Source organism: Magnolia sinica, chromosome 13 (genome assembly GCF_029962835.1).
Source record: "Magnolia sinica isolate HGM2019 chromosome 13, MsV1, whole genome shotgun sequence".
In the NCBI taxonomy this organism is placed as follows: Eukaryota; Viridiplantae; Streptophyta; class Magnoliopsida; order Magnoliales; family Magnoliaceae; genus Magnolia; species Magnolia sinica.
The window spans coordinates 7,254,100-7,264,496 of NC_080585.1; positions in this window are offsets into that span (position 1 = coordinate 7,254,100).

Sequence of the window (10,397 nt, forward strand, 5' to 3'; positions counted from 1 at the left end):
GAAAGAGAGCGAATGAAATTTTCATCATTTTCTCCATCTATTTGAGATATGTTCTCGTAGATGGTTGTGAAATTCCTTAATGTTTACCAAAATAAATTCATTAAATTGTCTACATCTCTCTATTATTAGAATTGGTGGAGGAGAGACCTTTTAATTTAGATGACTATAGTAAACATTGCATCAATACATATCATCAAATTCAAGTATAATATTACTTTCTTAAGTTAATTATTTAATTTGAGAAAAGTATTTTTTTATCGTGGGAGAAATCGGATTCAACCGTGCATCAGTGCATTAGTTAAAGTGCAGGGTAAGTACTAATACTAGGACTATGCAAGCATCCAAACGTGTAAATCTGGGACATCCGAGCCGCTCAGCAGGTGGGCCTCACTTCCCAGCTGGTGCGGCGTAGTGATCATGTCGATCAAATCGCTGGTTATTCCGCAAGTATACCATTCAATGGATGGTACACATTCAAGGGAGACGGATTGGCTACTCCCCCTGACACCGGCTAATGGCTGGTGGTCGGTGCTTTGTGGGCCCCACCATGATATATGTGTTTCATCCATGCTGTCCATCTATTTTTATAGATCATTTCATGTTATAAGAAAAAAAAAATGTTGTATATCGAAATCTCAAGTCGACCACATTACAGCAAACCGTGTTGATTGAACGGTGACCATTAAAAACGTTTTGGGGTCCATAAAAGTTTTGGATCAAGATGATATTTATTTTTTCCCTTCATCTAGGTCTTTATGATCCAATCAACAGATTGGATGTCAAATAAACAGTACAGTGGGCCTTAGGAGGATTTTAATGATGGATATCCAATAATTATTGTTTTCCTATAGTGTGGTTCAGCTGAGATTTATATCCCTATAATTTTTTGCATCAATCCATAAAATGATCTGTAAAAATGGATGAACGGAATGGATGAAACAAATACATCACAAATACATCATAGTGGGTCCCACAGAGCACCGACCATCAGCCACGGGGCTGATGTCAGGGGGCGTAGCCAATCCGTCTCCCATTCAAGGGACAGACGTGGCCACCCCACGGCCACGAGTGCCCTCCGAGGCTCGCTCTTTGTGGAAGCGGTTCCTGCATTAGGATCGCAGGTGGGGCCTACTGTAATGTTTGTCAGGAATTCACTCCATTCATCCGTTTTGTGAGCTCATTTGAGGAGATTAGACTAAAATTGAGCAGAATCCAAACTCAAGTGGGCCGTATTAAAAGAAAAGGTATTTAGGGAAATTCTTACCGTTGAAACCTCTTTGGGTTTGACAGTGATGTTTACATGCAATCCACACCGTTAATAACGTCATTCCTACTGGGATGAACTGAAAACAGAAATATTATCATGATTCAAAACTTCAGTGGCCCCACGAATATTTCAACCACGGATGTTTAATTATCACCGTTTCGGAGCACTTTAGTATTGGATACGATTCATCTTTGACCTTATGTCGTAAAATGAACTCACAAAACGGATGGACGGTGAGGATTTCTCACAAACATCCCAGTGGGCGCCACGTGCGTTCCCAGTGCAGGAACTTCCTGCGAAAGGCTTTCGCAGGAAATCCGCGTCAGCTCTTTGCAAGCCACAGACATCCCCTTCCAAAGGTGCCCACGGGTTCCTAAAAATCTACGGTACTCATACACAGTGATTGGTTAACCTTTCAGTGGTCCATCCAGATCATTCATCCGTTGGTCCCACCATGAGTGGGCGGTGGACCTCATTTTTTTAGTCCAGTCACTCTCTTGTAGACGTTTCCCATGGCATATGGACAAATGACGCTTCATTTTTAACCATCCATTCCAAACCCAAAGTTTACATGGCTAGGATTATCAGAACCAGATTTTTCATTAATGTCACCCATCCACGGTGGGGCGCACCAGATGATGGTTTGGATCACTGCGAGGTGGCTCCACGTTTACAGAATTCTGACGCTAACTAGAACACCAGTAGCTCGTGCGAGTATTACATATTTTAATATTCCAATGATACAGATTCGCTGAACCCACGCGCGCGCATTAAACACCCCATCTACAAATCACAACATTTGGCAACGTGGCAACTGCGGAAGAGATCCAAGATGTCCATCGAGTGGGAACCACCTCCTTGATTAAATTTCCTAAAAATCACACCGGTCTTCTGATCAGGTAGAGAACATCTTGTGAAACGAAAGGATGGCCGGAATTAACTTGGCTAGATATCCTAGCCATTTGTTTCTACCATTGTGGACAACATGACGAATATGCCAGTCTAATTTTCAGGTTAAGGGACCTAATAGGTGGGGCCCACCGGATGGATATGGCTTTTTATTTTGCACCCATTGGCCATGTCGGAACACGTTGGGGGCGTGTAGATGGGGCTGTCTTATATCCGGTGCAATCAGGAGGACCGTCCATTTATATGCTCCTGCAACTTTCTACCATCAATCCACGGTTAGGATTCTTTGTTTTGTGATCAACTTGTACGCTTACGCCAACGGTCACTTCTTATTCCGGTTTCAACGACACGCTGATAGAAAATAATATCATTTTGACAAGGGTAAGATGGGAACAAGGATAAAAAGTGCCTAGATGAGCCGATACTGCCGGCCATTGTTTTTTAATAGAGAAAATTACAATAGTGCCCTTTTATTTTTATTTTTCTTTACAATAAGGTGGAGAACTGAGAATTATGAAACCCACCTGTCACTTATCTCACATCTATCCTATCCAACAAATGCACACCAACATTTTTATTAAACAAATCTAAAATATGATGGATCCAACAATGAAATGGGCCGATTCATAAAGAATTACGTGCACTATCCAAAATATCCTAATTCAAGTGTAGCCCATCAGAAGATATCACATGATGTTTTGTTTGTATTATTACCATGGTGAAGTGCATATATTGGATGAGTTGGATGTTATACATACATAGAGCTGAACACGAGTCGAGTTAGCTCGAAAAACTCACTCGAACCGACTCAGTTGAGCTTGATCTGACTCGACTCGCGGAATGGTTCGGGTCAATTCGAGCCCCTAAACTTGTAACTTGAAAAAAATTGAGTCGAGTTTGAGTTGGGTCAAAGCTCAAATCAACTTGAAACTAAGCTTGAACTTGACTTACTTCAATTATATATTATATATTAAAAAGTAAAAGTTAAAATCTAAATTTACCCTACCTCCCATAAATGTACCTTACACCCTCAAAAAAATAAATAAAATTTCCTTTCACCCTACTTGAGCGGAGCGGTAGGCTGGCAACGACCCCATCACTTGGCGAGCGACGTCAACCCCACCTCTCTCTCTCTCTCTCTCTAATTTTTTTTCTCATTAAGTCGTTCTCTTAAATAATCAAAGATGTATGTTTGAATTTATTGGTATGTCTATCCTGTTGCGCAACACGCCAACGCGCAAGTGAACCGAGATCCAATCTCCGGTCTCACCCACAAACGATAAACAAGAAGAAATATAATGTAAAAGTAGAATCAAAGCATACTAATAAACCACAAGACAGAATATACATGGAAAAACCCCAACAAGGGTAAAAAACCACAGGTGCAAACTTTCACTATGAAGAAAACGAGATTACAAGCAATATGCTAACTTTTTACCCTTCGATGTATAGAAAAAAACATTTGCATACACCTTAGAATACCCTAAAATAGCCCTAGGAACCCCTATTTATAGTTTAAGCAACTTCCCTTCCGCACTCTTGCAAAACCGCTTCAAGTTTATGCAGTCCGCACCAAATTCGGATTAGGATTTGCGTAACCTCGACTAGTCGAGCAAGGGCCTCAACTGGTCGAGCATGGGTCTCGACTGGTCGAGCACCACGGACCAAGAAAAACATCATACGTTGGACTTTGAGTCGAGTGAACCCTTGACCGGTCGAGTGGGCCACCCGACCAGTCGAGTAGCATGGTCCAGATGAGGCTCCACACCTCAACATATCCATTAGGTTGCATAGGGTTGGGTTGCGTCGAGTTAGGTCAAGGTTGGGCGGGGATGGTCAGGGGGTTGCTTAGTTTTGTATGATGGGTCAGGATTGGGTTGGGTCAAACTTAACACTGACATTTGAATTTTAAACGTATTATAATATATTCATTGTAAATTATGTTTGCTTCGTGAATTCGTCTAAAAAAGTAATTATCTATTTATAAAAGACCTTTTGCAAAAATGTTATATGATAACTCATACGCCGACATATGGGATTGCAGTACTCAATTCTACTCTCTAACATATGAAAGAATGAAGATTAAATGTCATTCATGATAAGAAAAATTTACGAACAAAACAAACTGACTTAGAATACACTCATATAGTCAGAGATGAGATGCAAAACTATGTCCCAACGACTTGTAGGAAGCATGAATTTTATCCCAGGCTCTCTTGAACTCAAACAAGAAAAAGTTTACTTCCTTCACGCGAAATTCAACTAATCACAAAAATATAATAATAAATCTATTATAATAGACAAATATTAAGAAATAGAGAGAGCAACAAATTAGTAAGGATAAAGAATAGGAGAATACCATATTAAAAGTTTTAAAAGAAGAACAATTGAAACTTATCTTGAAGATAAGCAGGCAAGAGACAAGAACATCTATATATCGATGTTCTCCAAGACAACATAACACCGAGGCAGGACTAAGCATAAGCACGGGAAGCAAAAAGAGCCATAAAACATCAAAGTTTTTTCTCAAGGCTTGCATCATTCTATAAGATGTTGGGAACTCCTTATATATCGACTTATAAATCAGGTTAAAAAAACTAGTTGAATTTATACAAAAACATTATGGTAAAGTTTAACTACCTTCTAATTTAGAAGAAGTAAACAATTATCTAAGAGAAGATAGCACATCTAAATCTGCAAACATATCTCCTGTCGGCGATGAAACTAAAAATGCATCAAGTAGATGAGACAATGAAAGTGATGCTACTTAATCCAATTCATATGAAGGTGATAACTCTCTTATCTTCTGGCGGGGACGACGCTCCTCATATGGACCATGTTAACAAGTTGTTGATAAATGTTGGGTGGATTTAAGGCTTTATAGTAATAAACATTCTTATTTGTTACTTATTTACTTGTAATAACTTGTTATGCATTGCCACTTCACTTACCTCTATTATAATAATTTTGATTTTATCATTTTAGTTATTTTAGTATGATTTTTAAAATTAAAAAAAAAAATCATATAACTTGACTCGACTCAACTCAAACAATTCGCTCGACACGACTCAATCCCAACTCTACTTGAATCGAACCAACGAGTCGAGGCAAGCTAGAGGGTGAGCTTAAAGACCGAGTTAAGTTGAGCTCGAGTTTGGGTCACGGTGAGGTCAAACTTAGCCAAGGTTAGCCTAGCTCGATTCGAACTTAACTCATGTTTAACTCTATATAATAACATATGCCACATGGCCCCACAAGTCCGGACTTCCCCACTAGTTTGGACTTCTATTATTCTTTTTAAAGGTTAATTTTGTAATTTCATCGTTTAAGAAGGCTCATTCATGTAATTTCTAATAGTTATTTATAAAATATAGAGGAATGCGGGCTCACTGTGATGTATGTGACTTATCAATAGAGCTGGGCATCGGACCGAGTCGGATCGGATTGAGTCCAACTCGATTCGGTCCGAAATCTACATGGGCTAACCCGAACTCAATCCGATCCGGAACCGAGTCCGGGACATCTGACTCGAACCGATCCAATGCACGATTGTCTTGACCCGAACCAAGTCCGACTTGGTCAGGGAAACCAAGTCAGATCAGGTTGGGTCTGTGGGTCAAATTATGAGATATGTGTTATATCCAATCCGTCCATCCACTTGGAGAGCTTGTCTCAAGGCTTGAGCTGAAAATAAGACAAATCTAAAGATCAGTTGGACCACACTGCAAAAAACAGTTGGGGATTGAACGTTTACCATTAAAACCTTTTTGGAGATCAGAGAAGTTTTGGAACAATATGAAATTTGTTTTTCCTATTCACCAATGTATTTTTAGCCTTATTAATAGTTAGATGGAAAATAAATGTTATGGTGGGGCCCCTATAACTTTGATCTCATTTGAGCCGTTTGTACAACTCGGAGCTCGAGTCACGTCGGGGCTCATCTTTGCACAACACGTATCTTCACCAGTTGTATAGCTGGCGTGTCTCACAAGAAATTGGATTGTTACAGTATGTTACTCAGTACGCTCTTATCGTACTGAGTAAACTCGGTTGGGCCCACCGTGAATGCATGTAGTTTATCCACGCCGTCCATTCGTTTTTCCAGATCATTTTAGGGGTTGAACCCAAAATTGATGCATATCCAAAGCTCAAGTGGACCATACCACAAGAAAAAGTAGATGTATTGATTTCCACCGTTGAAAACTTTGTAAGGCCCAATGATGTTTATTTGTCATCCAACCTGTTTAAAAGATCAGAAAGACATGGATTAAGGGAAAAAACAAATATTAGGTTGATCTAAAACTTCTTTCGCCCCCAATAAATTTTCAACGGTAGATGTTTAATTCACATTGTTTCCGGTGGTGTGCTCCACTTGAGGATTGGATAAACTCCATTTTTGGGATAAAGCCCTAAAATTACCTGTTAAAAGAGATGGACGGAGTGGATAAATTGCATGAATGATATTTTAGCCCAGAAAGTACACGTGGATGGGTATGGACTATGGAGGGTGATACATCGTTTTTCAAGAGCTTTTTCTTATGCACAAAATTGACAGATTATGACCGGCCATTCGGGTGCGGGGTAAAAAATAAAAAGTAAAAGAGATAAAATAAAAACAGGTAAAAAAAGTAAAAAATAAAAAATATATATACTTAATAACATATCCGGATCGGATCAGATCGGATTTCGGATCGGATTGGTCCGGATTGACATTGATCCGAACTCGATTCGATAAACGGTCGGATCTGCCTGATCCTACTCGAACCGCACCGATCTAAGCCTTTGGTTATGTTCGGATCGGGTCGGATCTACCAGATCAGGTCAGAAATGCCCAGATCTACTTATCAATACTGTTCACTCCTTTTAGGGCATGAGTTGGACAAATTAAGGCTCAGGTGGATTATACTATAGGAATTTGTGGGAATTGAATGTCTACAGTTGAAAACTTCACGGGTCATTAAAAGTTTTGGATCAAGCTGATATTCATATTTTCCCTTTATCTATGTTTAAGTGACCTTATGAATGGGTAAATGTGAGTTCAAGGAATGAATAATCTTTCAATGGCCAAAGTTACAGGGACAATGTTTGCAGTGGTGTGGTCACTTGGGCTTTGGATTTGCTTCAAGTTTTGCGTCAAGCACTAAAATTTTATTGTAAAATAGATGGATGGCATGGATAAGCCATGGACATTATGGTGAGGCCACTATTTTAAGTCAGTCCTGCATACTTTAAAGAAGTAAGAACTCCCTCTCCCTCCAAAACATACGTAAGAAGCAGCAATCATTTATCTACGAGTATTTACCAAAAATATGAAAAATCAGATACCCCGTAATTTTACCGTAAATATCCTAAAAGGAAAAAAAATCTCTTCTGAATTTTATCTTTGAGATAGACTTTGATACATGTACGTTACATATGCAATAAGAAATTGCTCAAGATGGCGTATGTGGCATACAAGGAAGTAAAATAAACCTTTGAAATTAAGGTTCCGTCTTTAGATGCCCAAGTAAATAAAAATTGAGTTATTTGATTATCTGACTATCGGATTAGTCTACATTCTAAATTGAAAAGTATCCAATGGTCATATTGCAACAAACAAGTGTCCACAAATCATAGGCTACGATTGTTCAATCAATTTGATTTTATCTTCTTGACCTGGAAATAGAAGGCTCCAAAGTTTGGTCGGTTTGATTTGAGTAAATATATGCCACGTGCACAAATTTTAAGTGCCTGTATATCAAGGGTCATTCGCTACCTACCCAAGTATCATGTTAGTCTCGTTTATTTTTTTAAATGAAGTTTGGCGGGTAATGCCGACGCGAATGCGGACTCACGATGGCTAGTCTTTGCACGGAAAGCGCGTGAAAGATCGCTGACGAACACTCCTGCTACTGGCGCGACGAGATATTGTAGGGTGAATCGCGGTACACGTGCCAACAAAAACACGCGTGTAAGATCTGTGCCATTAATTATATGAGGAAGATGGTGAAAATTCTCTGACCCATAAATCAGGACAATCCACTCAAAAGCACATATTGGTGGAAACTCTTGTAATGAAACCGCTATGCGTATTTAAGCATATGAAGTGGGCCACTCTCTGCTTTTTTATAGGTCATGCGGGAGTTGAGATCCGGCAGATATGTGGTCAGGATCCCGCACACTTTTGGCACGATGGCAACCGTGCGGCAATTCACCAATTGAATCTCAGCTAGCGCCAATGGCTTTAGCATTTCTCAAGTGATTGTAGTCCGTCCATCTTCCTGTCTTTCCATGTCTGGAGACAAAGGCTACACGAGTCAAGATACAGCTCACATAAGTTTCAGTGGAGAGAAATATATTTCAGTTGTTTGTTTTTGTTAAGGGAAAAATTACTCACTGTTTTTCACCGAAATAATTTTTTTTTCCCTCTAAAATTAGAAGATTCCTAGCTTAAAATTAGGTGTACGTATTATTTGCTAATTACAAATACTGAAATTTAAAATCTAATATTTTGCAATAACAACTGCGCTGAAAATACTGTTCAAAAAATCGCCCATCCGATTCGGGAGGATTGGCTAGATTCCTGGTCGTATCTGATGAAGATTGGATTGTCTGAGTGGGAGATTAGTTTGCGTGGGTGGAGAGATTTCCAAGAAAAACACAAAAGAAAAGAATTCAATGAATCCATTGCGGCAAAGTCAGAGATGGCTGGCCTATGCTCTCCAAATCTTGGACGCTCTAATACATGGGTTTTATCCACCCTGAAAATAAGTCACATTTATAGTTTAAGTAGAGCACACCATAGGAACAACGATGATAATGACACTTACTGTTCAAATCTTTCTAGAGGCAATGATGTTTATTTCTCATCTAACATGTTCATAAGGTCATATAAACCTAGATGGAAGGAAAACAAAAATATCCGTTTGATCCAAAACCTTTACATCTCCTAAGAAGTGTGGTCCATTTAAACTTTAGATTTGCCTTATTGTTTGGCTTATACCCTAAAATGATCGGGAAAAATGGATGAACGATATGGGTAAAATTCATATATTACTTTAGGCCCCACAAAGCCCTGTTTGGATGGATTATCCCCTAGGTGGGGTAGGACACAATCCACTTCTCTAAAGAGAAATGGGGTAACACACCATTGACTTTGGAGAGGAAAAGATTTATCTTGGGCATGGAGGTAAATGACACTTGAGGTTTGTTTGGATGGAAGTAAATGAAATGAAATGGGAATAAATGTGTGTGTAAATGAAATCCTCTCTACAAGAGAGGATTTGAAAGTAAATGCGATGACATGCCTTTTTGAGCTCCCTTGGAGAGTCGCTCGTATAAGCAAATGTGCCACTACACACGTACCCATTATACTATAAATGTTAGAAATCATTGTTTGTGCTTTTATCTTTGTCTTTGAGGTGCGTGGATTGATTTAAATTGATAATATAATAGGCTTTGAGTCATTACTATCCAATTAGCTTAAAATCCCACATTCAGCTAGAACCTGCAAAATCTGTAAAAATTAGAGAATCTGAAAACTGGAGTAAAAGACCTTAGTTAAAGAGATGAAAGGTTTTAGATACCTTTTTTACCTGTACAAATGTATGATCTCTATTTCATGTGGTAAGCTGATTTTAGGGTATAAGATGATGAGATGTAGAGTGTTAAAATAGAACTAGACAAATTCAGATTTTTGATGTAGTAAGGTTCAAAATTTTGGCAAGCCACAAAGCATACGCTCAGAGAATGTCCAGAAAAGAAGATGCGATGATGCTAGAGTGAGATGTAAGAGGACTAGACTACTATGAGTTTCTGATACGACGTGATCCGAAGTTCTGACAAGTCATAGAGTATACATTCAATGGAAATATAGAGAAGCAGTGGGGTAGAGAAAGGAGATGATGATGCGATTAATAAAGTATGAATGCTAGTAATGATGGCATGATCTTTAGCTTGCACTTAAAATGATTTAGAGGTTTGGGTGCACCATGGTTTGAAATAGTTGATCTAAGTGGGACTAGGAGGCTAGCAGATGGCCGGAGGAGACTGAAAAAGGTAGGAGCTTACCCCCCCCCTTCTCTTGGTGAGTGTTGGTTTGGAATAAAGATGGTGGGAGGTATTTATAGCCCCCTTGGATGGTTCTTTGATAATTTTAGGGATCATTGAGGGTAAAAAGATGTAGTAGCCTAGGATTGATGGATGGGAAGAATGTGCTATATGACACGCCCTCTCATTGGTG